Source organism: Triturus cristatus, chromosome 6, assembly GCF_964204655.1.
Source record: "Triturus cristatus chromosome 6, aTriCri1.1, whole genome shotgun sequence".
In the NCBI taxonomy this organism is placed as follows: Eukaryota; Metazoa; Chordata; class Amphibia; order Caudata; family Salamandridae; genus Triturus; species Triturus cristatus.
In genome coordinates, this window is record NC_140589.1 from 1,252,914,531 (window position 1) to 1,252,940,512 (window position 25,982).

At 46.5% G+C, this 25,982-nt stretch overlaps 1 protein-coding gene across 2 annotated transcripts in view; it reads right to left on the reverse strand.

Annotated features, from left to right (window-relative positions):
* Positions 1-25,982, reverse strand: part of FEZ2 (fasciculation and elongation protein zeta 2) — a 400,578-nt gene that overhangs the window by 373,382 nt on the left and 1,214 nt on the right. The window lies entirely within an intron of this gene.

Genomic DNA, 25,982 nt, shown 5'->3' on the forward strand with positions numbered 1-25,982 from the left:
GGCCTTATGTCAAGGCCTGTTTTCTTTACCAAAAAAGGATCGACAGAAACACTTTATGATACCCAAAGAAACATTTATAAAACATTGCTCAGATTGATTGTACTTTGAGACAGTCCTCAGACCCACTTCTGTAACTGTACTGTTTAATTAAACCAACTGTTCTTGTTTTGCCCAATGTCGTCTTGTTTTTTCACCATAAATTCATATTTGAGCAACAAGACGAAATAAAAAAACTTGGCAAAATTGCTCTGTTGAATCAATAGTCACAAGGTTTTCCCTACAAAAATGCAATATTAGAACAAGGAGGTGGTTTATCAACAACCAAATAGATTGCTGTAGTCAAATGTGCTTCCCATTATGCTGGAAAAGATATGGTCACTCTTAGAAATAAATATGAAGATCTGCTGGCCAGATATGCATTTCAGAATGAAACAGTAACTCGATGGATCTGAACAAGTCGAAGCAACAGTGAATGAAAAATTTCCTAGCTCTCGTTACGGAAAATTTCAAATCTATGTAGGCCCCTGACGCGAGCATTATGCTTCCTTTCTTAATTTTTATTGCTCAGCAGCCATTTCAGTTTAACATTAACACCAGAACAAACTTCATTTCCTATAACCCTTTGGGAAACAATGAAGTCACAACAGATAAAAAGTCCACAGCCAATCAGGAGTCAGCACGGAGAATAATCCTCCTAGTCCCGGTCAGTTGCCCTCGGTCTTCCTGCGATCAAGCGGCCTGTGGAAGATGTTCACTCCTGTTTTGAAGAGTTCGATCCTACAATATAAAAGAGAGGGTGCTGATCAATCCGGGAAACCATTCCCTATCATGATAGGTGGAAATGACATGCAAGATAAGTCATGGTCATGCATGGATATGACCTTTAATACAAACACAGGAAAGCACTTTACTTACTCTCATACGCCTGTTCCACAACCCGGGTGGGTTATCAGTCATGAGAGGGTGGGTTAATCCTGGTCTCCGGGTCCTTAATAGAAGTGAAACTTTCCTTTACAATAGCTAGGAAACGTTTCATTCTATGTCAGGATACGGAGGCGAGGATTATGCTAGTTTAAAGCTTGTCCACCACCAGGGCCGCAATGGAGGAGACTAGTTTGAAATAAAACCTTTTAAAAGTCGAATCAGAGGACCAGTCTGCTGCATTTAGAATATCCTCTAAGTGGGCACCCAATGTAAAAGCTTTGGAGGCCATTGTTTCTCGCGTGGAGTGTGGGCCAAAGACTTTGGTGTCAATGCCTGCCTCCTGCAATATCCACCTCACCTATCTTGCAATGGTCGGCAAGGAGACTGCCCGGAAGGCTTTCCTTAATAAAATCAAAAGTTGCATCTCCCAGTGAAGACGTAACTTCGCCATCATCACCTCATAGGCTTTGATGCACTGCAACATGCACAGCTTGGGGACCACTGGGAAGGCCGGACAGGAAAATTATCCAGGACTGAGTCTTAGTCCGCCTGAAGACACAGAAGGTAACCCCTTCCGGAGTAAACAACCTCACAGTAATATCCAAGGCTCTAACATCTGAGACCCTTCTGAAGGAGATCAAGCACAACAGAATGGCTAGTTTGTCTGATAATTTCGGGAAAGGTATCGATTGCCTGGTCACGAAGATAAGAGGCAGAGAACTTTGTTCACGTGCCAGAGGGCGGAGTACCCGGATTCCGGGGGTGAAGGATAACCAACGCCAGGAGCAATTTCCTGACCACTGGATGTTCCCCCACCAGGAAGCCCCCAATCGCTCCTAGGATCACAGAGATTGGGGATCTAGAAGTATTGATCGATCTGTAGGCCATTCCCTCAGTCATTAAGGAGGCTAAGAAGTTCAGGATGTGCACAACGTCGATCCCCAGGGTACCCAGACTCCATTGCAGACACCAACACACCCATCAAGACCAGGCAGAGTGATATCTTTTGACGGTGCTATCAGCCCAGGCTCTAGAGAGGAGGTTTGCAGCAGGTCTCGATAGGCCAGGCACCCGCCATCGTGTCCTCCAAGCCATTACCTGGAAGTTGCAGTTCGTCACCTGGTGATGAGGGTTCCTCGCAGGATTGCTCAGAAGATGCAGAAGCTGGGGTAGATGGGTTGGAGAAGCGCAAAAAAGTTCCATCTGAACTGGAAACCATGCTTGGGACTTCCATATCGGGGCGATTACAACCACGTACGCTTTTTGCTTGTGCTCCTGTGCCATCCCGAAGCATGATCATTACGAATGGGGGAAAGGCATATCCCTGCTCCAGGGACCAATCCTTTAAGAACGCATCATAAGCGATTGCCCCTGGGTCTGGCCTCCAATTGAGGTACTGGGGAAGCTTACGGTCCAGGCGCAAAGCAAGTTGGTCGATCGTGAACGTTCCCCCGAGAGAGCGGATCTTGTCAGAAAAACCGCCGGAAATGACTTCCAGAGACTTGTCCTTCTTCAGCAGCAAGCAGGACTGAACGTGGTACCTGGTCCAGCACTTGACCGCAAAGGAACCTGCCATCAATTCCAAGCAGCTGAAGTGTAGCGATTGCTCTGCAGCAGAATTGACCACAACGAGCTCCCAAGCCCGAGCCGCTGGCATCGGATTGGATTACCAAATCCGGAAAGGACCCAAAGATGGCACACCCTTTCCACGCTTTCATGTGGGAGAGCCACCACTGGAGGTCCTCCCTGGCCTCGTCCGAGAGGGGGGGGGGGGAAGTATTGGGAGTATGTAAGGCTGCGACGAAGGTGCGACGCCTTCAGACGATGTTGAGCTCGGAAGTGGAGAGGAGCAGGAAAGATGTCCTGAACTGAAGAAGACAGCAAGCCCACTACTCTCGCAATTTGACAGAGAGAGGTCCTTTTTTTTGCCAATGTTTTCTGCACCTCGTGTCGGATCTTGGCTACCTTCCTCGACGGAAGGCTCTGTGTGGCTACCTTTGAGTCGATCACAAAACCCAGGAAGGTGGTTATGCGCGAAGGGCTTAAACTCTACTTTGCTTGGTTGAGTATGAAGCCGAGGGACTGCAAGAGATGGGCTGCCAGCTGAAGATGGCGCGATAGGGCCCTTGGGCACTGATCCATTAAGAGCATGTAGTCTAGGTAGACTATCATCCGTATACCTGATGCTCTCAGGTGCTCCATCACTGGCTTCAGAACCTTGGTGAAGCACCAAGGAGTCAATAACAGGCCAAAGGTTAGAGGTGAACTTGAAAGTCTGGGCCTGCCATTGGAATTGGAGGAAACGCCGATGTGGGGGATCAATAGGTATTGCTGGGCCTGCCATTGGAATTGGAGGAAACGCCGATGTGGGGGATCAATAGGTATTGCGAGACAAGCGTCTTTGAGGTCCAGCCGGACCATTCAATCGTGGGGTGGGAGAAGATCAAGGAGGAGGTGTATGCCCTCCATCATGAAGTGGCGGTAAACCAACCACTCATTGAACTCCTGTAGATTGATCACTGGGCGCTGACCAACATCCTGTTTCTGGACCAGGAACAGATTGCTTAGAAATCCTGCGGGATGGTGGCTAGTGCCCCCTTTGCCAGAAGCTCCTGAATCTCCAGCTGAATCAAGGACGCCTCCCGCCTGGAGAAGGGGATGGATGGGGGGAATGTCGGTTGGAAGGGGGAGCCGTAGAGCTCTAAGTGGAACCCCTGAATGGTTTGGAGCACCCAGGCGTCAGACGTGAGCGTGCACCAATTGTCCGCAATAGTACCAGGTGACCCTCCCCAATTGAGCACAAGAAGTGAAGGAAGGACTCACCGTGAGAATTGGAGGCCCTCTGCCACGAGGTCCATTACGGTGGCCTCTGGTGCGCGATCGCCCTTTGGTGGGGTAAAACCCACCGAAGCAGGAGGAGTCTTGCCACTGTCCACGCTGTGAAGGCTGTCCTCTCTCTGAGGAGTACTGGGAACGGGCAGCCGAGCGCCCTCTACCACTGCCGGCCCAGGAGAAAACATGTATGTTGAAAATGCGCTTAACCGTTGATTGTGCTTTATCCAACGAGTTTAAAGTTGAGACAAATTTACTAAGTTCCTTAATGGACTGGTCGCCTAAGAGCCCTCCCTGCAGTACCTGACCTGCTTCTGAGGTGACTAACTGCCCCATCTTGGGATCTATCTTAATTAGCAGGGACCTGCGCCTTTTAGTGAAAATAGCGCAGTTAGCATTACCAAGAAATATGATGGCCCGCTGGATCCAGCGAGAGAGCACATCAAGAGGAATTAGGGCTCCGGAGGGCTTGGCGTATAAAAAAGTTTACCAAAGGACCAGTGACATCCAGGAGTTTATCCTGCATGACCGACAAGAGCGGTCAATACCCTTTTTAGGGTCCTTTATATAGTTGGCCAGGAACGTGGCCATCCATGCCTCAATATCTAGCGTGAAGGCCACCATCCCATCCAAAGCCAGGCGGGGCATTCCGCCCGAAGGCAGTTCCATAACCCCCGGTCAAGAGGTTTCCTCAGTCTACTGGCTACGCACTTGCCCACCTTGTCACAGCATGTCCACTCAGAGGAGTGGGGGTGCATTAGGTGTTCAGGGTCCAAGAGGTCCGATGGGGGGGGTCTGAAGGTACCCCAGTAGGAGGCGACAGGTCAGGAGAGGGGTTGGAAGGTCTCCAGCACTGGTCATGGTCTGAATCGCCTTCTTAAGTCGTGGGGGACTCATCCAGATGACCTTGGCCCTGACCCACTGGGTTGCAAAGGTTTGAAGGGATTGGGCAACTCTAGGGGAGCAGGGTAGTTTGTGCCCAGAAAAGCTTTCTTCAATCTGGCAAAAGCATCAAAGTCCAAACCTGCATCGTGGGGACGCTTGTGCGTAGTCTCAATGGCAGGAGAAGGGGTTCGTCTCTAGGGGTTCTGGGGCGGAAGGCCTCGGGCGGTCCTCCCTAGGAGTGAGGGGTTGTAAGCATCTCAGTGCCAATTGCATAATTCTCTTCTCTAGAGATGCCAATGCATCTGAGACTGCTTTAATAATGGAGGCGTCTACCACGTCACAGAACCCATGTGTGACCGGGAAGTACTCAACACCTTCCTCCTCCTAGTAATATTCCCCATATTCCTCCATGGTATACAATCGTAGAGGTAGGAAATGGGCTGTGTAGAAGTACCAGGCCTAGCCAGCGGTAGACACCCACCAGGTAAGAGGGAGGTCATTGTAATTGGGTGCACCCACTAATTTCCACAAAGCCTGCACCTACCAGGGCTATTCAGTAGGTAGGGGGGAAATCACTTTAAATGTTGATGGGAATCAAAAATGAAAGTCTGCCTCACAGCAATTTATGAATGGAGCTGAAAACTATTCCCCTAGGCCCTCTTCAATGAGAGGAACAAACCGGCAGACAAAAATCGCCCTTGACCTACGCACCCTCTTGCAGCTGAAGGATCGCTGCGCGCTCAGGCCCACAATCCTCCAAAGAGGGGAAAATGACACTTGCACACAGGAGCCGCAGCGAAAGGAGCATCGGGGCGTTCTCGCGGCCACTAAGAAAGAAGAGGTGTGCGCACCTCGCTACAAAGGAAAAACCCATTAGTACAACTGCATACCACAACACACAATCAGGTAAAGGGAAAAGGATCAAAGCTCCATGCTCAACTTGCATGTATGTGAGCAACGTAGAAAAAGGGCAACTGACAGGGGACTAGGAGAATTATACTCCGCACCGACACCTGACTGGATGTGGATGGTTTATCCGTTGTGACTTCATTGTTTCCCAAAGGGTTATAGGACATGAAGTTTGTTCTGGTGTTAATGTTAAACTGAAATGGCTGGCGAGCAATAAAAATGAAGAAAGGAAGCATAATCCTCGCCTCTAGGTCCTGACATAGAATTCCATAAAAAGCACAAAAGATGCGAGTTGTTTCTTGTTAAACCCAGTTTAGACTTCTTTAAGTGAATTGAGAGAGCTCCAGGAGAAAAACAATGGGAAATGCTGGGTAATAAGAAAAATTAGCAAGACCTATGTCATTCCTGACCATAAATATGTTTTGCCTGAAACAAAAAGTTACCTTCTATGGAAGTGTATTTGCATAACCAATCACATTCAGGAATAGATTCCATGGTGAGGACGTTTAATAAGCATTGGGCAAATATAAACTATAGAAATGTTGCAGAGGAAACGTGTAGTCATTTTTTGACATTTCAAAAGAACAATCAAGAACGTAGGACTAGTGTTCTTATGAGTCATACTGGAAAAATCAAAGAGCCCATTTACAAGACTTCAAGCAGATTGTATTTAAATGTCAGTTTAAAATGGCCTAAAATACATTGTTGCGATTGTCGGTCTAGTTTTTAAATGTGTAGAGGTCTATCCCACCCGGCGATCAGACAGCCACGAACTTTTGTTGAGTGATTTAATACCAAGATTAGGCCTGCCACAACTATGGAGACAGATGCTGCCGAACATTTTAAAAATTAGATTTTACAATTGATTTGTACAGCTCTCCAAATGGATCAGAGGTTCTATTGTAATTATAGTCCTCAATCTTCTGGAGTAGTTGAGAGAATTAATGGAACCATAAAAATCTAACTGGCCAAAGTATGTGCTTCCACTCAATTGAAATGGCTAAACGCTCCTTCTCTTGTTTGGATGAGTATCAAAGTACTCCTGACAAAGAGACTGGTCTCTCCCCCATAAAGGACTAATGGGCAGAGCAATTAAATTGACTTATACTCCTTCATCAATGCTTGTTTCACTTTAGATCACTGCAAAGTTCTAGCCTAGCTGATATGGCAAATATTGTTTATCATTAGGTAAACTTGGCCACAGAACTGGCAAAAGAAATTCAGTGTCACTCGTTAATCCCAGATGATTGGATTGCTGTCAGAAGACATGTTCAGGAAAACTGCCAAGTTATATTATACTGCTGTGAAATGTGCTGGAATTCCGCTGTGGATTCATGCCGCTCACACGAAAAGAGCGAAGGCAATAGATGAAGAAGTAGAGAAAACAACCACAGACTCACAGAGTCCAGCTAACGTTTGCAGAGTAGATCTGGGAGGATGGGAGGTTGGGTTGGGGAACAAACTTGATAGTGGAACTAGTAAAGTGAATGACGTTGTTGTTGATTTGAGTGAAGATCTTGGTGAAGGTACCAGTAGTGGTCCCCAGTTAAAAAGCAATAAGAGTCAAGAGCTGTTACAAGGTCAAAATCAAAGGCAAGAGTGGCAGCATGAAGTTGCAGTCTTAGATTCAAACAGTGAAAGACTCCAGTTGAAAATTTAAGCCACAAGAGGAAGACAACAGTTCAAAGTGAATCGTGCTACAGATGATGATTAGAGTTAAAGTCTATCAGTAAGTGGAGAAGAATCAGCAGTAGTTACAAGTCAAGATACAAGGTCTGAGGCAACTAAGCCACTGAAAAGAACCTGTAAAATAAAGCAGTGGCAGAATGAGGGATTAAAGTCAATCAATAACGAATCCTATATAACTGAAGTTGACTCAGAGAATAGCGAATGTGAATCACAGCTGATAAGATCAGAGAGAAAAAGAACTCCAAACAGAAAGTATGTCTCATATGAATGGGCTTATCTGGCATGGACATCTGAACAAAAAGAAGAATCAGAACCACAGATATACACTCCAATAAACAGATGCCAATACACTTTTGAACGTAAACCTGTATGTGAGCTTAAAGAAGAACAATTGTGATAAATCTTGAGAATGTCAAAGACTAAATCAAATTGAAAGATTTAAAAACAAAATATATAAAAAAAAGAATAATCTTTTGAGAGTATGAATTGAATGTACTGAAACTTGAAAAATAATGTTTTTACTTTAAAAATGTTTTTAAAAATGTAGTTTCAATTGAAAATGCAGTAAAGCAGATGCTGCAAAATGATTAGTCTAATTAGTTTATTAATGATACTAGTGGTCTTAGTTGGCCTGTTGTTGTGCCTACTGTCTCCGGTTGGATAGGACTCGGAGGATAAATTAATTACAATACATAATGAAGTTAAACATAATACACTGACAGGCATGGAATGCTTAGTTAGTGGATTTAAGGAGAACATTTATAGCAAAATGTTGAATGAGGCGTGCCTTTGTGAGCTGCACTGGATTAAGAGGGGAGGGGTGGAGATGCATGCACTACAGCTCGAGGCAGTTCCTCAGGCTGTTTTGTGAGGTGGAGGATTGATTGAGAGCCACCACTAGCTGAGTATCGTCGGCGTAGGTGGCGATTTTTATTCCAAAAGGGCGGACAATCTCAGCTAGGGGGCTCATGTATATATTAAACAGAGTAGGGCTTAAGGAGGAGCCCTGTGGCACTCCACAGCCGAGGAGTTTATCCGGGGAGGTAAAAACTCCCTCAAAGACCTGGATGTAGCAGTCGGAGAGACAGGGTGTACAAAGACATACAGACGGTGTGCGCGTAGGGATCTGGCAGTAGGGGGGAGGAATGGCCATGCACGTGTGTGTACATATGAATCTGAGGTTAGAGGAAGTCACGCGCAGGTCACACTCACACGCACAGAAACACAAGCACATGCACACAGACGCGTCTATGTCTGTTTGTAGGTGCAGCATAGGCAGCTCCCTCTGTGATATACTGTTTCCATACAGCAGTCATATAGGGAGCTCTATTTGCAGAGGGAGGCAGGCACGGTGCATGTGCGGGTTTAGTTGTGTGTAGGCATTCACGGGGAAGAAAAGATGCAGTCACCCACACACGGGGAGCCAGATCCCAGCATTAATAGATGCACAAAAACAGACGGACAGAAATGTGGGCATGTATACGAGATATGGCTGTCTGTCTGTCCGCCTACATGTTTGTCTCACTATCTGTACATTCATGCATTTCTCCATCCGTACACACAAGCAGAGGAACTATGCTAACATCACGTTTCACAGAGATCACTAGCTACTAACCGGAAGTGGACACAAGCAGAGCTGTAGTGCATGCACCTCCACCCCTCCCCTCTTAATCCAGTGCAGCTCAAAAAGGCATGCCTCAAGAGGGTGCAGCCAGAAAGCTAGACCCCGCTCGGAATCTCAGGGCAACCATTCAAGCACACAAAGGCAACCCCTTTTCCAGGACCTGGACCCCGTCTCTGCAGGGGGAGGAGCGGGGAGGCTTGCATTTGAAAGGATGCGATAGTGCTTCAGGGCTGCGCCCCGCGGTGCCTTTGCTTTCTTTCTCCTTGAACCTGCACTCCGGGCATCGTGGGAGGAGAGGTGGAAGGAGGGGTGACGGAAGAGGGGGTGAGAGGGAGACGACAGGTATCTGAAGAGTGAGAGGGGGGAATGAAACACTAAGGATGCAGGAGCAAACTCATTGCGCACGCAGATGCACTTTGGCTCGCCAGGAAAGCGTCTAGGCCCTTGGGCTGAGAAGCGCTGAGTGTAACAAGGCCTCTCAGAGTGACAGCACCCTCGATGGCCAGGGCCTAGAATCCCGATTACATGGTGCCAGGAGCACCCAGTCATATAAGGGCACCGGCAGCTACAGGTGATGTCATACGAGGGTAGATGGCCTTAAGATGACGGTGCCCGAGTGCCGCCGGATTTCATCATGCGAGGGTAGAGGGCCCACAGATGACGTTACATGAGGGTAGATGTTAGAAGATGTCAGACATTCGATGATGTCACCCGAGTGCAGTGTGCACAAGTGACCCTAGTGTGGAGGTTTTAAGGTCAAACACAGCTTGCCCAATTATGTCACGTTTGCTTAGAAATCTATATCGTGATGTCACATGAGGGAAGAGGCTTGTCCGATGACATCACACAGAACTTATCTATTGTGATGCAATAGCCCTCTGGTGACATCACACAGAGGTTTAGGACCTGATGAGGTCTGGCCCTAGCAGTCTGATGAGACAGCAGAAGAGTTACATGATGATAATGTCGAGAAGCTGTGCCCAGTGATGTCACATGGGGCCCTTAGAGGGACCCCTCAGCCAACTGAGCCACACAAAGGTCCACTCAAAGTCACCGGCACATTAGTGGAGTGCCACAATGTACGCAAGCAGGTTTTGATGAGGTACTCAGCGAACTGACACTCAGGGTAGATGTGGGCAGGCACCAGCGGAGTCGAGGGCAGACAGTAGTGTTGGGGCAAGAGAAGGGGCAGTTAGAGGGAACTTTGGAGAACAGATGGGGCCGCACTCGAAACGAGTGCGGCCATGCCCTTTTCCGCTGCCGGCAGGGACACCTGTAAACAATGCAGGCCCCGGTGCCGGGCCCTAATACGCGACTCGGGCGTGTAATGAGGTGTTCCGGGGTTCAATAAAGCAGGCTTGGGCGCGAGGTTAGCAGCCTGCCCCCTTGCGCTGACCCCTCTCTTCCCGGAAAGGACACCTACTCTGAAGACCACTTTCACCCGAGAGAGACAGAGAGACACAGAGAGAGGGAGAGAGAGAGAGAGAGAGACAGAGACAGAGACAGAGACAGAGACAGAGACAGAGACAGAGACAGAGAGAGAGAATCACAACTTCCATTTTCCCCCAGCAGCAAAATCAAATGAACAGCCAAGCTCTGCATGCAAATGACGTCCGGGCCATTTTCAACGTTTTCCTGTGCACATTATGTTCTTGTATGTGGAGAATAGCCTATCCTTTTACCTACTTGATGAATGCCAGTCAGACCTCACACGGCAGCGCTCCGCCTCACACTTACGTGTCTTCAGCCTGTGAGGAAGCAAGCAGCCTGCGCCGGATGTAACCACAGGAGAGGGGGGTGGGGGGCGAAGCCCCAAAGCCTTGAAGAGCGAGAGGAGACGGGAGCGACTCGCTCCCTTGGCAGCGGGGGCGGTGTGGGCTTGCCACGGGAGTGAAGTTGTGAGAGAAGCTGTGGCATTATACATTCACGGAGCCTCTTAGATGTGTTAATTACATTCGCCCTAACCTGATTCCCCGCGCAGACACTTCTGCTGTCTACAGTTTCCTTTTATAAATAAGTCATGCTTTGGGAGGGTGTGGGGTAGACGGAAGTTGGGGGAGAAGGACTTGGAGTGGATCACTTCACTTCCCTAATCCAGAACAGCTGATAACAAGCGACTCTTTAATAAACAGAATAGCACACAACCTATTGTGTTAAGTGGGCTGGGAGTTGAAGTCTTAGCTCACTCAATGTAACTAACCTAAAAAGATTACATTGTAAACGAAAAAAGGAACAGTGGAGCACTGAATCTCAAAGTCACCTTACCTAGACAGTGACAACAAGGAAAGAACGCGCGCAAAAAAAGCGCTCGCCAGTCAGCCACCGTTTATTTTTGCACCGCGCTTTCACTTCAAAGTGCGATACAAAAATAAACATGCGGCCTGCTTTTCTTCTGCAGTGAAAGCTTTCTTGTCTTTATGGGGCCATGTGTTTAAACACATGGCCCCATAAAGATAAGAAAGCTTTCACGGCAGAAGGAAACCAGACGAGTCCGTCCAAGGGGGCCGTCTCTAAAAGCCAAAAGTAAACGTCACAAGGAGCTCTTTGCCAATGGCTGGCCACTGTTTAGCATAAACGGTGATGCCGGCCAATGGCAAAGAGGGGCGGGGCTTAAAGCCCTTTACTGAAACTACCCTAAAAACATTAAATCTCGCCGGCGAGACTGCGCATGTGCGCAGCCCACACAGCCAAGACCTAAAAAACGATGAAGACTGTGTTAGAACTGCTGATTAGATTAACCACATTAATTGAGCATTTTAGTAATCGTAAAATAATCGGGACGTAATTGTGAAAGATTTTTATGTGTTTATATTTTCGGGCAGAATTACAATGTGAAGAATGCATTTTCACACTATTTCACATGTATTCACTGATATAGTGCTACTACTTTTGAAACAAACTTCATAGGATGTGCAGAAGTGAATTTTTCTGATGTATTTGAGATGGGACATAAATTAAACATAAATACTATCTTGTCCAGGGTGGAAGCCTACCCTTTCACTCATGCTTTTTCCCCCTGCCCACCTTCACTCCTTGCAAATCTCTGCAGCACACAGTCAAGCTGAAATATACTGGTTTATTTCTACTGTTATTGTTATTCTGCTCTTGATGACTTTTCAGTCACAACTTGAACATTTACCAAGATCCTTCTGCTGGTTCACTGTGCTTATTCATTCATATAACACATTGTTGTTCTTATATCAAGATTAGTTCCAGCATCTCCGAATGACATTAGGTTAGAGGGTGCTGAATAATTATTCATGTCTGATATTGCTTAGATGTTATGGCAATGACATTTATTTTTCATGTGCTATGATTTGCTGAATGAAATGCTATAGAGTATTGCAGATTCTGGAATTTCATATGCAAAAATAATGTATCAAAACCCTCGGTTGGGGGGGGGGGGGGGGAGGGGTTTAAGGTGAGCCTTAGAATACTTTCCTATCCCACCAGGGATGCTGTCCGGTACTCTCTCGATTTTGCTTCCCACTTGGGACTTAGGTTCATTTCTGATTTTTGCATCTCTGCATAACCCTACCTGGAAAGCCTTAATGGCATGGACTCTGTACCACTTAATTTTTTTATTCTGTAATTAAACCTTTCCACTTTTTCTATTGATCTAGAACTCAATTACTGATGTTTTATGCTTTGGAAGGTGTCTTAATGCAGGGACACATTGCCTCATAGAAACTGAGGTTTAACACCACCACTGATCCCGTAAATGTGAGAACTCGGAGGTAAATTTTGGAGTGTCTAAAATTTTGGGGTACCCTTTCTTACTCCCACAAAGTAGACGGACAGGTGAAGTCTTGCAAGAACCTTTGGTTCTCAAAAGAATTCGAAGTCTACCTGCAAACCACAAAGTAGCAGTAGTCTATAAGCTTCGGACTGTGTGCCCTAAAACCTGTTAGCTTTTGTTTTAGGCTCCTAAGTTGCAGTTCTGTGGGGAGAAGCAGTACACTAGTCCCTGAAAAGGCACCTCTTGGCAGCTAAAACCTGATCTCACAGGCTACACCAGTGGAGTAAAGGGCAAGTCCAGTGGCTACTGGTCAGCTGGACATTTTGCAGGTGCAGGCTTCTTTAGCTTTTGTGTCACTGAAGCTAGTCAACTAACTCTTAGACTCTACTCAAAGGTCCTTGGCACAAGTAGGAACAGGTTAAGTCCTTGGGATCGCTCGCCACAAAGTCGACGGTGGGAGCAGCCCTTTTCTTTCATAAGTTTTGTCTTGGTTAAGCAGGTGCAGTCTTCCGTGCTGCAGCTTTCCTGTCAGAGATATACAGGTTTAGCAGGTGCAGTCCCTTTTTTGTCCTTTCCAGGGCCGGACTGGCCGTAGCGGGCACCGGGTGTTTCCCTGGTGGGCCGCCAGGTTGGGTGTCGGTTTTGGGCCCCTGGGGGCTGTTTTTGTAACCCAGGCCTGCAATATCAGCCTCCTGTAACAAAATCGGTTGAAACCGGCCATAGCAAACAGCTCAGCCCATCCCCCCTGCCCCCCTCAATCCCCCTACAGGGAACCCGGCAGAGCTGTTTGTCAACGCTTGTTTCGGTTCCCAGTCCAGCCTTGGTCCTTTTTGACTTCAGCAGTGTTCTGAGGCTGGAAGCCAGAGGTGTGCCACTTACGACAATATGGAGTTTAGGGGTGTGGAGTATTCACTTGATATAGCCAAAGTGGGTACATTTCCCATGGGACAACCCTATCCCTTCTTACATAATTTCTTTGGGAGGTGGCAATAAAAACAAAAATCTCACAGTGCATTTCTCTGCTCAAATCCAAAATGTTGGGGTCTTCTTTCCTGGGTCAGAGCTGTGGGCACACACCTCAGGTGAGTCCAGTATAATTATTTACTCCTCATGGAAAACCAGTTCTACAATGGGTTTTCCCCCTCTGAAGGAGATGCCAACCTACCGACACAAAGGAACACGCAAGCGGTGTGACCTACATTTGCTTCTCAGAGGTGGTAGCCGCTTTGAGCCTGTGCCATCTTTGGCCACGGTGCTCTGTCCATCCTGCTGGAGGTCACACCTCCTCCCACCAACAGTCCCTTTTGTTCCTTCCAGATATTGCTTCACACCTCCTAGTAGGAGGACAGCAGGCTGTCTCAGGTGAGGATATAGGGTGTTCTCCATAGGCCAGTATCCAAAACAATGGAATATGGCCTCTCTTCTGCCTCTCTTGAAAAACCTAATCTGTACAACAGTAATCGCAACACCTATAGACCAATTTCACACCTACCTTTCCCTGCAACGATGGCAGAGAAAGCCATGAACACTGAGCTGACACTCTTTATTCAGGTTTATTCAGAAAAACGTGCTCTCAGATCCCACCCAATTTAGCTTCAGAAGCCATTACAGTACAGAACTAGCGCTGATAACTGCCTCAGAAGAGATCAGACAAACCCTGGATGCCGGAGGAAATGCTGACATGGTTTTAATAGATCTATCTACAGTGCTTGATATGGTGAACCAGTCTTCACATCGATCGTCTTTGCTCTTTGGGAATGGAGGGTCTGGCCCTCAAGCCCCTCCAGTCTTTTCTTGCCGACAGAGAACAGTTTGTAGAACTGAACGGGAATAAATCTTCCTCTTTCGCCCTCCCCTGTGGGGTTCCTCCGGGCTCTGCCCAGAGTCCTACACTTTTTAGGTCGAGCCTGAGCCAGCACACATGCGCTGATCTGCAAGACTTGTTGTGGTGGAGTAGCGCCTGCCCACTCTCTGCCCATATTTGCCATTGGCTGGTGTCATTGTCGGTCCTAAATGCTGGCTTCTGATTAGTCAATAGGCTTGTTAGTCCCACCTTAGTACCACCTCCTCTTCATTTGTAATCCTCCCATGGTGACTGGCCCCTTTACAGCGAGTGTTACATGGTACGTGTTATTTAGACTGTGAGCACTATTTACTTTAATGAGGTCCTCCTACTGCAGGCACGGCGTGCTTTAGTGCCTTCTTTACTCCCCCCCCCCCCCTCTCTCCCGTTGTCATTCCTTCTCCCCCCTGCTCTCCCTCCCGTTGTCTGTGCCTTTTCCCCTCCCTCCCGCCCTCCCGTTGTCCTTGCCTTTTCCCCCCACTCTCCCTCCCGTTGTCCGTGGTGACTACCATTTGCAATGCAATAGGTCTCGCCTAAATGCAAGACCTATTGCATTGAAATGCTTGTTTACTTCAGTCACTAGTCCCTCCCTCCCTCCCTCCTCTCACCTCTGTGCTGTTAACTCCCTCCCTGTCTACTTTGTGTTGATGCTCACTAAAGCACCTCCTCCCTGCCAATGTTGCTTGATACACTCTGTTTATTCTCAAACAACAGAACTGAATCGCCGAACACGTCCTGACTTCCTCCATTTCCGGAATCTCTTCTATATTGCATCTGCATTGATTGAAATTGACTTTCGGATCTCGTTTTATTTCCAGTATTAAAAAAAAGTAGAAAGGAGAGTGAGGAAACCGTGATGTGGATTGGCGTACGGGTTTGAATTAATGCCCGCCCCAGTGATGAAATGTAATCTGGTATTGCTACTTTGCACTGCAGTCTGTGCCTGTTTAGTAACTAATCGTTTGTCCCTTGCCAATAAGGAAATGCACTGTCATACTAGCACAGGGTCAGTTTTACAGCCTACGTTTTTTATCTGGTTTGTGGTCGCAGTTTCTCCCTGTGCAGAGCTGTTCAAGGAGCACGTATAGAGCCATGGAATAATCTTTCCAATGCAGCTCTGTGATGGCTTGGCTCAGCGTTCCAGCATCCTGCATGATCTCGCGGGTGACTGACTCCTCTTGCTGGAGTGAGTTTTTCCCCTCCTGACTTGTCAGTCCGTTAGTCAGTGCACGGACTCTGCAGATGGCTGCAGATCATGTGGTGTCTCGGGCAAGATTGAACTTGTAACCTTCAAAGAAACAAATAATGCTCTCCCGCCATAACTTGGTGACTAGTGGCAGCTCAGTGTGACTCTGGGTCAGGGCGTATTTGTGTTTATTTCTTGTGTGCGTGTTACACCCTAAATGGAACGGTCATCGGCAAATTGCGGGAGGTTCGACAGGTCTGCTATAGATTTCTGTTTTCTGATTATTCTAGCTCTGCCCCCGGCTGCATGAGTACCTGAAATAAAAAATAAATGTGCACGTTACGTGTAGAATTAAACTGAATAAGCATGTAAGACTTTTGTGTCCTTTTGTGAATGCATTTCTGTTTCGTTTAAATTTGAATGAATACTTATGCATTGTGTATGTGTGCATTAGGTTCTTGTGGGAACTTTGAAGGGTTTAGAATAATGACACCTCTTGGTTCTTTAAATAAGTAATATGATGTGGTGTTTCTGAAAGACGTCTATTTTTGTGATAGAGAACCAACTGGTTATATTTCTTTACTATGTAAATATTTCAGAATGGAAAATATGTAATTTGTCTAGCTTCCTTCAGCCGTACTCAGAACTGTTACATTTTTTTTCACGTTTGTTACACTGCAATAATCTTGTTTCCTTGTACATTTTATGGATTAATATACTTTCTTCGAAGGTATTTTTTATTGAATGCTTTTCACGTTTCCATTATGGTTTAAACTTCAGTCATTTTGTGTAAATATTTGCAACAGTGACGATCTGTGATTCTTGTTCTGTAAAGAACAGGCGATCCAAAGAAAATCCTTTCTAGGGGGTACGATTTTTTCATTGGCCTAAATAAAATCACTTCAGCTGTCTGCCTTACCTTCTCTTCTCTGTAGTGCTATTAGCAATACATTCCACCGTAGTGGCACTTAAGCAGCAGCTACCTATTGACAGTGGGATAAAATGTATACCATTGTAACAGCCAAAGAGGTTGAACATGCATTTGCAATGCAGCAAGTCTCGCAATTGCGAGGGTTTGTGCTATTGGCATTGTACATGACATTGCCCTTTATTTATGTGTTTTAAAACCCGCAAGCGTACTTATTGTCCTTGCTTTCAAAAAGCAAGGCTGACGGTAAAAGAGGCGCAGTTACTGCCAGCCTTGCTGCTCGTAATTAACAACTATAAGTACAAAGTGCGTGTTTACACACCGCTTGCAGGTTTTCAAGCTTAAAAGTTTAAAGCTGCCCGATGAGACTCTAGAGGCATGTTTTCACTTTGTCACTGTAGTGATGGCACAATTAGTGCTGCAGTCCATTAGTGACCTTTAACTAAGTAGCCCTGGGTACAATTTCTACCATTTACTAGGGACTTATAGATAAGTTAAATGTTAATCAAGGATCAGCCAATTGCACATATACTTTTGAGGAGTCAGAGGAGATGCACTCGGGCCTTGTGCACTCGGCCCTGCTGACACAAGAGTTGAAAAACCAAGAGCATCAGTCTAAAAATGTTGGGGTGGGGGAGGGGCCACTACAAAAAAAGGAGACACTTTCTTACATCTGAATATACACAACAGAGTGTTGATGCCTCCACACAATAAAGAGTTAACCTAAAAAAAAGGTTTATTTTTTAATTGCCTCTCGTCCGGATCTGAAATCCTGAGTTTTCGGGTGACTGCAGTTTATTTTCTAGCCAAATTGTACTACTGCCAAAAATATAAATTTCAGACAACATTCACATCTGCCGCAATCTTCGGCACAGCACTCAAACCCGAACTGCACCAAGCGCTGTGTAAAGACTGACGTTTCCACTGCTGGGCTAATTAGAGCCATTTGATCCAGCGATCATCACAGAGACGATCAATTGCAGTTCTCGAGACGACCCTCAGTTGCCACTGACAGGCACACGCAAACACACGCACACGAAAACACACACTGCGAAAGAAAACCAGGTGATGTAAGCTCTTTTGCAGAATTGTGATCAATTCCTGGAATTCTTCAGTCAGAGTAAGGGGGGGGCTGCTACTGTTATTAGACGCAGGCAGCAAAGCGAGCATTGCAGCATGCAATTCAAAAGGCGACCTGCTGATGGCTGTGTAAACGAAGCATAATGCTACTCAAAATAAACCAGGCGAGTACGGATGACTGCTTCCAGTTCATCACAAACTGTACAGGGTGCCGAGCATTTAAAAATGTTTTAAGCATTCTGGAAACGGCATACACTGTAAAGATGGTGAGCTATAGGTGCGCTTAACACAGAAGCCGACGACACATGCTTATTTAATGCAGATTCTGCACAATCTCTCCTTTCCATTTATCTGCTCTCCCCTCCGTCTCTTGTCCCTCTCTGATCGCTTTCTTCCTTCATCCCCCCTCCTCTTCTCTTTCACTTGAGGCCACTGTGCCTGCTGCAATTACCCTGATCGAGCTGGGCAAAGTGACGGAGGCCAGAAAAATAACAACCCACCCACCTTTCTAAATAATGGATCAAATGCACAAATTGCAAATAACAGATGATTATAATGAAAAGCAGAGCTTTAAGTGGAATGGAAAAGGTGGGAGGGGCTCTCTAAAAGGGATGTGACCAATGTAATTTAGGGGTGGCTTAAACCAAACTAGAATTATGTGATTCCCATAGTGTGCCACCCAACCAGTATTTGGTGCCTCTCTGAGCTCTGTTATTCAGTGGCGGCTGCTCCATTAGGGTGTTGGAGCGCCGCCCCACTGCTTCTCACATTGCAAGAAGTCCCGGCTGGGCGCCGTCCGAGACTCCCCACCAATCGCAACATTGTCATTGCAGCGCTGTGATTGGCTTACAGGCGGGGAGGGAGGATGCCTGTTCCGGAGCAGAGGCAGTGCGGGAGCTGGCCCAGGAGCAGAGGCGGCGCGGGACCTTGTCAGGTAAGTTTCTTTTTATTTAAACCCCTCCCCCCCGTGGTAACCCCCGCGCGACAACCCCCCCACCCCTTTGTCGTCTCACCCTTTCTTAACTGACTACTAAAACAAGTGCCCAGTGACCCATCAATTTGCCTGCTATACTAATATGTTTATCAAAGTTCAGCCATCATCAAACTATCCTTAGCTCAGTTCATGGTGTCTTCATCACAAGTCTAACCCGAAAGAAACTGAGTCATGCATCTGCATTCAACCTTCTCCAAAGATACATGTGTAAATGAGGTGGTCATGATATAATAACTTCCAAATATGCACACTTCATTACATCCAGTTGTATGAGGAACAATCAGCGTCCATTTTTAGTGCAGCTGTGGGACACAGCCTTCAGTAGGAAACTGCCCCTTATGTTAAAACGAGTATCTTGCTGCCAGACTCACCAAAATAATTCCATAAGAATGCTTTAGAGTTAACTGCACTAACTTCCTAGGAAAAAAAAAAATCGGAATGAACATAGAAGGTATCTTACAACAGTCTCCTTGTCCAGTCCCGTCGTAACAACCGGCTTGCACCCGTCAAGTGCAGTGGTGTCTATGATGTGTGCCTAAACACTCTAAACTGGTGAAGTGCTCTCAAAGGCCTACAGCAGGAGGTGGCATTCACTTACTCAAATGTAGGTGTTTAAAATAAATCCTTAAACCAATGGCCCCCAAGATCATCTGATGTATTCGAAGACATACACAGCCTGGGCATATCATTTCGTTTACTGTTTCTTAAAACATTTCCTACACCAGAAGTGACTTGGCATCACCCAAGTACAAACTCTGCGACTGACATCAGTCTTGAAATTTGTGGAATAGTTGCAGATGTGTAGATCTTAATTTCACCAACTTATGATAAAACTAGAACTAGGCCTGACCCTGGTTATTCAGTGCAGTGTGGAAGTTGAAGAAATAGCTGGTTGGCAAACTTCATGGACAAGGTTGTTGTTGTTTTAACATATTTTTAAAGGTGAACCTCAATGTATTATCAATTTTAGATCTGACTTAAAAGCACATACAATTGTTACTAATTCTTTACTGGCTCTAATTTCAAGTTTTTCGGAATCCAGATGCTTTTTACCCTCTACATAAATAACGATACCAGGGAGTATGTTATTTATCAGGGGCGATAAATAGCACCTATTATAAGTTTCTGAGGAATAATAAGTGGACTTTGGTGCTGGTATGGTAAATACCACACACAAACTTTTCCCCAATTAAATTCCAGCAGGTTTGACCTGCCGCAATTTAAGAAAGTTTAGATATTTTGGGGGCGCTAGGTGGCGCACGAGCAATATGGCCGCACTGGTGTGAGGCTCCTGCAGCTCGGCACAATCATCCTCTAATATCCTGCACCAGTGATCCTTCTATGCATTCTACCACATCGCTGTGGTGACTTTGTCCCAGAGACCTGACGGTGCAAGTTTGAGGAGGCGGACGCATTGCTGACTGTCTCCGCGGCGCCTCCTTGGGTACACCGCGGGAGGAGGCTGCCTCGCCTGGAGCCTCTGACAGGCAGAGCTCAACACGCAAGGGCCGTGGCACCCATGTGGCATCTGGGCCCCGTACCTGATTCGGCTGTCACCTATCCACAGCAGGGGTGCGTGCGTCCTGCTTTGCCCCAGCGAGCGCTCGGAGATTCCTTCCCCTGTGTCCCTGGGGAGGCAGAGGTTGGGACGACTCTTCCACTCCACCCAGGGGCTCTGAATATCGGAACGCGGCGAGCTGCACGCCGCCATTGCAATCTGCTGCGGGGTCGCGGGCACACTGACCCCTTTGACGAAGTTCAGACGATCAGAGTAGTGAAGTGGGCCCCAAGCGGACATAGCACGTAACCAACCTGTGGCGACGCGTAGATGTCCTCTGCAGTGTAGGTGCTTCTACAGCGAACCATGTCACTAAGCGGATACCTGCGGAGACCTGGCCGGACCGGCTGCACTGGTGGCTCCTTGCTTAGCCTGCGGTGCTGGGGATCCAGTGAAGGGGCGCACACTTGGGTCCTGGGGAGGCCCACCCTCCACCACCTCCGCTACGCTGCCACATGCTCCGGGCACTACTAATTGCATTGATTTCAGACACGTTCTGCCTCGGAGTACTGGTCAGGCAGCGGATGCCCGACAGTAGGTGATCCTACCTTTCATCAGCTTGCCGCATTGCGCAGCAGTGGCGACCGAGGCCTAACTGACACCCTGCGCCACTTCACATCAACTCTGGTGGTGGGGCTTGCCTTCGCAACGCTGAAACCGCCCCAGCCGCTAATTTTTGGTGAAAACCTCTCGGATGCCGCCATAGCTTGATTAATCTGTGCCCAGCACTACAGTGGGACTGCACCCCGTTGCTGCCTGTCTTCCTCACATTGCTTCTCTGCCGCGGCGCACTCTGATCTGTGGCCGTTGTGAGGCCTTACAGTCCTTCCTACTGCCATTGCCTGGAACTGCTGGGTTGGTCGCTTACGCTTCTCGCACCCCGCACTAGGTGACCCGCCTCCACTTGTGCATTGGCTGGTATCGCTATCACCGTATCCTCAACATGGGGAAAACAGACATTAAACAAACCCGGCTGACCTTCGAATCCAAGAGGAGCGGCCGCTTACAACAGGAGGGTTCAGAGGAGGCCTGAGAGGAAACTGCATCAGGTGCGACCCCCTCACAGGCGGATGACATGAAATCTCTCCTTCTAGAGATGCGGAAAAAACCTAACTGATATCGCAGACAAAATGGACACTATGACCAACCAAATGGATGCCATTGTCCACAAGATACATGGGCATGACGAACGTATCAAAGAAACAGAACGTCATATTTCAGACGTGGAAGACCACACGTCCAACATCCAGATGCATGTGGCACAAATGGACAAATTGCTTAAAATTGTCGCAGCGAAAAAAGAAGATCTTGAAGCGCTCAGTAGGAGGAACAATATACGTGTTCTTGGCATTCCCGAAAGCACCAACACAGGCAGGATGGAAAAATACATAGAGAGACTCTTACAGGACACAATTGGCGCTGCATCTTTTTCTTCCCAATTCCTAGTCGAGAGGGCGCACCAGTCGCTCGGACCCAGGCCGCCACCAGGAAGCACGCCGCGCCCCATCATCGCTCGGCTCCTAAATTACCAGGACCGGGATATTGCCCTCAAGATGGCTCAGGAGAAGCGCCAACTCACATTCGAGTGAAACAAGTTCACCATCTATCCAGATTTCACAGCAGCGGTACAAGAGGAACGGCGCAAGTTCATCCCTGCTAAGCAAAAGCTCCGTCTAGCTCAAATTGACAATGCTCATCTGTACCCGGCCCTCCTGCAGGTCACGCACCAGTGCAAGCACTTTCTTTACCAATTCGCAACAGGTGGAGGACTTCCTAAAACGCCACAACAACTCCTCCTGCTGTTCTCTCTGGCGGGAAGTGCCACCCCAATCAAAATGGTGGTGCTCCCACAACTGTTGTACTTATTCCTTAACATTCCATATCACCCTGGTAGACACTTCTTTAGGGCACTGCGTTCAGAAATGATCAGATGGGGAGCAAACAACCGCGACTACAATGGAATATACTCACTAGGCCTTATTCTCTGGGGTTGAATCGATGTCCCGAACTTTGAACTGTACTACACGTGCGCCCAAGCGCATTACGCTTATTATTGGTTTCACCCACCCACATGCATGCCACAAGTTGCAGTTGAACAATGGCTTGCAGACCCTGTCCCCCTTGCTGGTATAATTTGTGCCACCCCTCAGCCGAGAGACAAAACGCCCACGACAGTCATGTGCACTGCATCCCCACATGCAATTACTACAGAAGACGGGGTTTCTTAGGCTCCTTGAGCGGACGAAAATCACAACCTGCGGTGATCTTTATCATAACAGGATGTTCCGATCGCTATAACATATTTCTGGAGGACCGGCCCTCTCCAATAGATGTATTCCTTTATGTACGGCTCCGACAAGGTATGCGATGCATTACCCCAGAGTTCCCTCAGGAACCCTCGACTTTGTCTCCCTTGCATCTGATTTTACAAGCTACCTCCCCGGGACATGTTGTTTTCAGACTCTATCACACTATCCACATGCAGCAGGAGGTGGCTCCATGCCCCGCTCGCACACACTGGAGTACAGAGCTAGGTTATGAGCTCACAGACAAAAACACTGGACATATTGCTGCCTCCAAACAGAGCGAATCTCAGCCAGCAGCAGACTACGCATTACACACTTTAAATTTTTGCATCGCCTATATTACACTCATGTCAAAATGTACAAGTATAAGCTGAAAGACTCGTCCGTTTTGATCGATGTGGCTTTGTTGGGGCCCACTTCCTCCATCTAGCCTGGGACTGCCCTGGTGTGTATGAGTATTGGGGGCAGGTCTTTGATGCTTTGGAACAGATGACAACACTTCCCCTGGAGCGCACCCCATTAGTAGCTTTATTGGGTTACACTGAATTGATTATCGGGACCAGCCGCCGCTTCCTTGCAACCGCTCTGTTAATGGCCAAACGCTGCGTTGCTTGCAGGTGGGGCAGTGGCAGAGATTTAAAGATTGGCTCTCTGACCTAGTATACTGCCAAGAACAACTGAATACTTATGCAGAATTACTCCCCTTGGCATCACGACCCAAAGATATCTGGGACCCTCTGAAACGCTACCTCATAGCACATTCCTTCACAGCTCCTGCCACCACTGAGGAGGTACAGGTGCCATAGATATCTAAATGTACGGAGTACATAGAATGATTGCTGCACACATTCTAGGTCACCGTTTCACCACCCCTCTTCCCATCATACCCAAAATAAGTTGCACTATTGACGTAGAGATGCTGGGTTGTAGATCTTACCTTAGTTAGCTTAGCTTTTCCCCTCAATGCTCAAGTGGTTGTAACCACACATGGTGATTTGCGGCCGCATAGCTTGACGCATGGGTTGAGGTTAAGAGATTATATCATTGAGGGGGTGGATATCTCTTTATATCATGAAATGCTGCTGTACGTAAGGCTACTGTGTGTAAACTTGCATCAATGTGTCTGTATCTGCTGGATCTTATTGTTGCTGTATTATATCACTGAAGATCAATAAATACAATTTTTTTTAAAAGTTGAGATCTTTAAATCTTTACCAGATGCTGTAAATACCACCCAACTCGTAATTCTTGCCACTGCGCAAAATGTTTACGCAGGGGTACGAAAACAACGGCCCACAAGTTAGCAGGGCCATAGATGTGGCTTTTTCTACTCCTATGAGTAATTCTCTCACCGCATGTAACTGGCTGATGTATCATTTCCCCACCCATGAAGTGTTTGATTTACAATGCATGACTGACTATATTACATCTCAAAAGTATACAAAATCAACACACATTAAATTCGTTAACTCATAGATGCACTTTATAGGGGAAACGTTTGTGTTTTGTGTAGCTTTTTCACTGTAGAAGTTGTTTTGTGTGGGCCCGTAGTGTAACCCAGATTTATTGGCTTAGTCGGAGTTGGAAACTATGCAGGTAATGCTCAATTTGAGTCGATGCGTACCAGTGGGGGCCACTAGCACTCATTTTTGGGCACCCACACTTATTTTTCCTTATTGGACATTTCCCAAGAGCTTGGGAAGAAAAAGAAAGTGGAAAGGAGGAGGAATAGAAATACGGAAAACTGTTCAAAGTAGGAAAGCAGAAACCTGCACGAGTGAGATAAAGGGGCAGGGAGTGTCTGGTGGAAATTTAAAAGGCATGAGGTGGGTTACAAACTACCTCGCCTTAGTATTCGTTAGCCCTCCCCAGACTTCTGAGTACATCTTTGGGCACCGACATTCATGCTTTTACAAATTAAGCACTGTCAGCAGGCAACAAGAAACATCGAAAACGTTACATAACCACTAATGTGAACCTTCCTTTTAAACGATATGTTTTAGTCAGATGTAGATTTGTGTCTTCCCGACCAAAAAGGGGTTTTAAGGGAGCAGGGCTGGTTTGAGCTTTAGCTAGCAATTTCTTATTTTCAATGTCGACAACTATTTCGGAGAGTTTAAGGGTAATATTCCACAGATCCCACACCTGGAGGGCGATTTAAAGAAGAGAACAACAACTTTTACCGATAAAAAGTACTGCCTGTGGAATCTGATCTTTTCTGGTTACTTTTTCAGAGCACTTTGAAAGAGCTCAGTCTAAACTGCCCAAAGAACTGTGAACCGACAACATTTTAAGGCGGCCTAGTGCAACATCATCAAGCTATGAAGTACCATAAGAAGCGAATTATCCCAACACCAAGGGACTTGTTAAGCAGTAGCTGAACCAAAAAGAGGATTTAAAAATTTAAAAAAAAAACACTCATTAGCCTATTTCTTGATCAAGAAGTTTACCAATGGTTTACAGATGTGGCAGATGTGTTTTGGAAAGTGCACTACATATGAATAATGGAAAAACTCAAGGACAACTACTGATTAAATGTAAATACCAACGAAACACAAATTGACAGCCTTATGTTCCAAAATGTAACTGGAATGAAGATGTTTGAATATAAGTTAAGTTACAGGCTAGCAACCAATATTTTAAAGCATATGTATCTATTTAACTAGAACATCAGCCAGGGAGATGATATGGCATGCGGAGTATCTAATGGATAATTACATTCATATTTAAACATATGTTTTCATTTGTTATTAATGTCTCCAGTCACAACCTGCCTCATGTATACTATTTTTTCTTACCCAAGTGAGGTTAAAAAATACGATGAGATGAGAAAAAAACTGTATGTACCTTATCCCTTCAGATATGGGTCTTTTAAGCTAACTAACCCAGGCGGGGAAGTATTCTGACCTATACATCTAACAACGTTAAGAGAGCCCAAGCAAGTACCCTGCAATTATAAAGCAGATCCTGGGAAGCATCACCACAATATAAACAGCAGTGCCAACCCACACACAATAACACCACCAAGCTCTAGGTCATGGACAGAAAACGTCACTCAGTGAAGGGCTGGAGCTTGGCGTCTAAAATCACCATTGTGATTCAAAACACTTTGCCACCTTGGCAATGCTACTTTGGAAGAACTAGATTAATTCGGTGCCAAAGTCTAAGCATGTGCCAAAAAAAAAAAAAAAACGAGTACGCAGCCTATAAGTTTAAAAGAAACAATCCATGGGAAAAATCATTATAAAGCAAATACTCTAGGAAATCTTTTTCTTTAATGTTTGAGGGCTGCATGCTCATAGATTATATACTAATCACATGGCGGCAGTAAATATTAACCATCATTCATAAACGCGTCATGCTTTTGCTGCACTCATAAATTATGCAACCAACTGAAAGGCTCAACTTAAAACTTAAGCGGCTGCCAGAGCAAAGAAAAGGGTAGTAGTTGTTGGGAAGCGCCGAGAAAAGGGGAAAAGGCATAT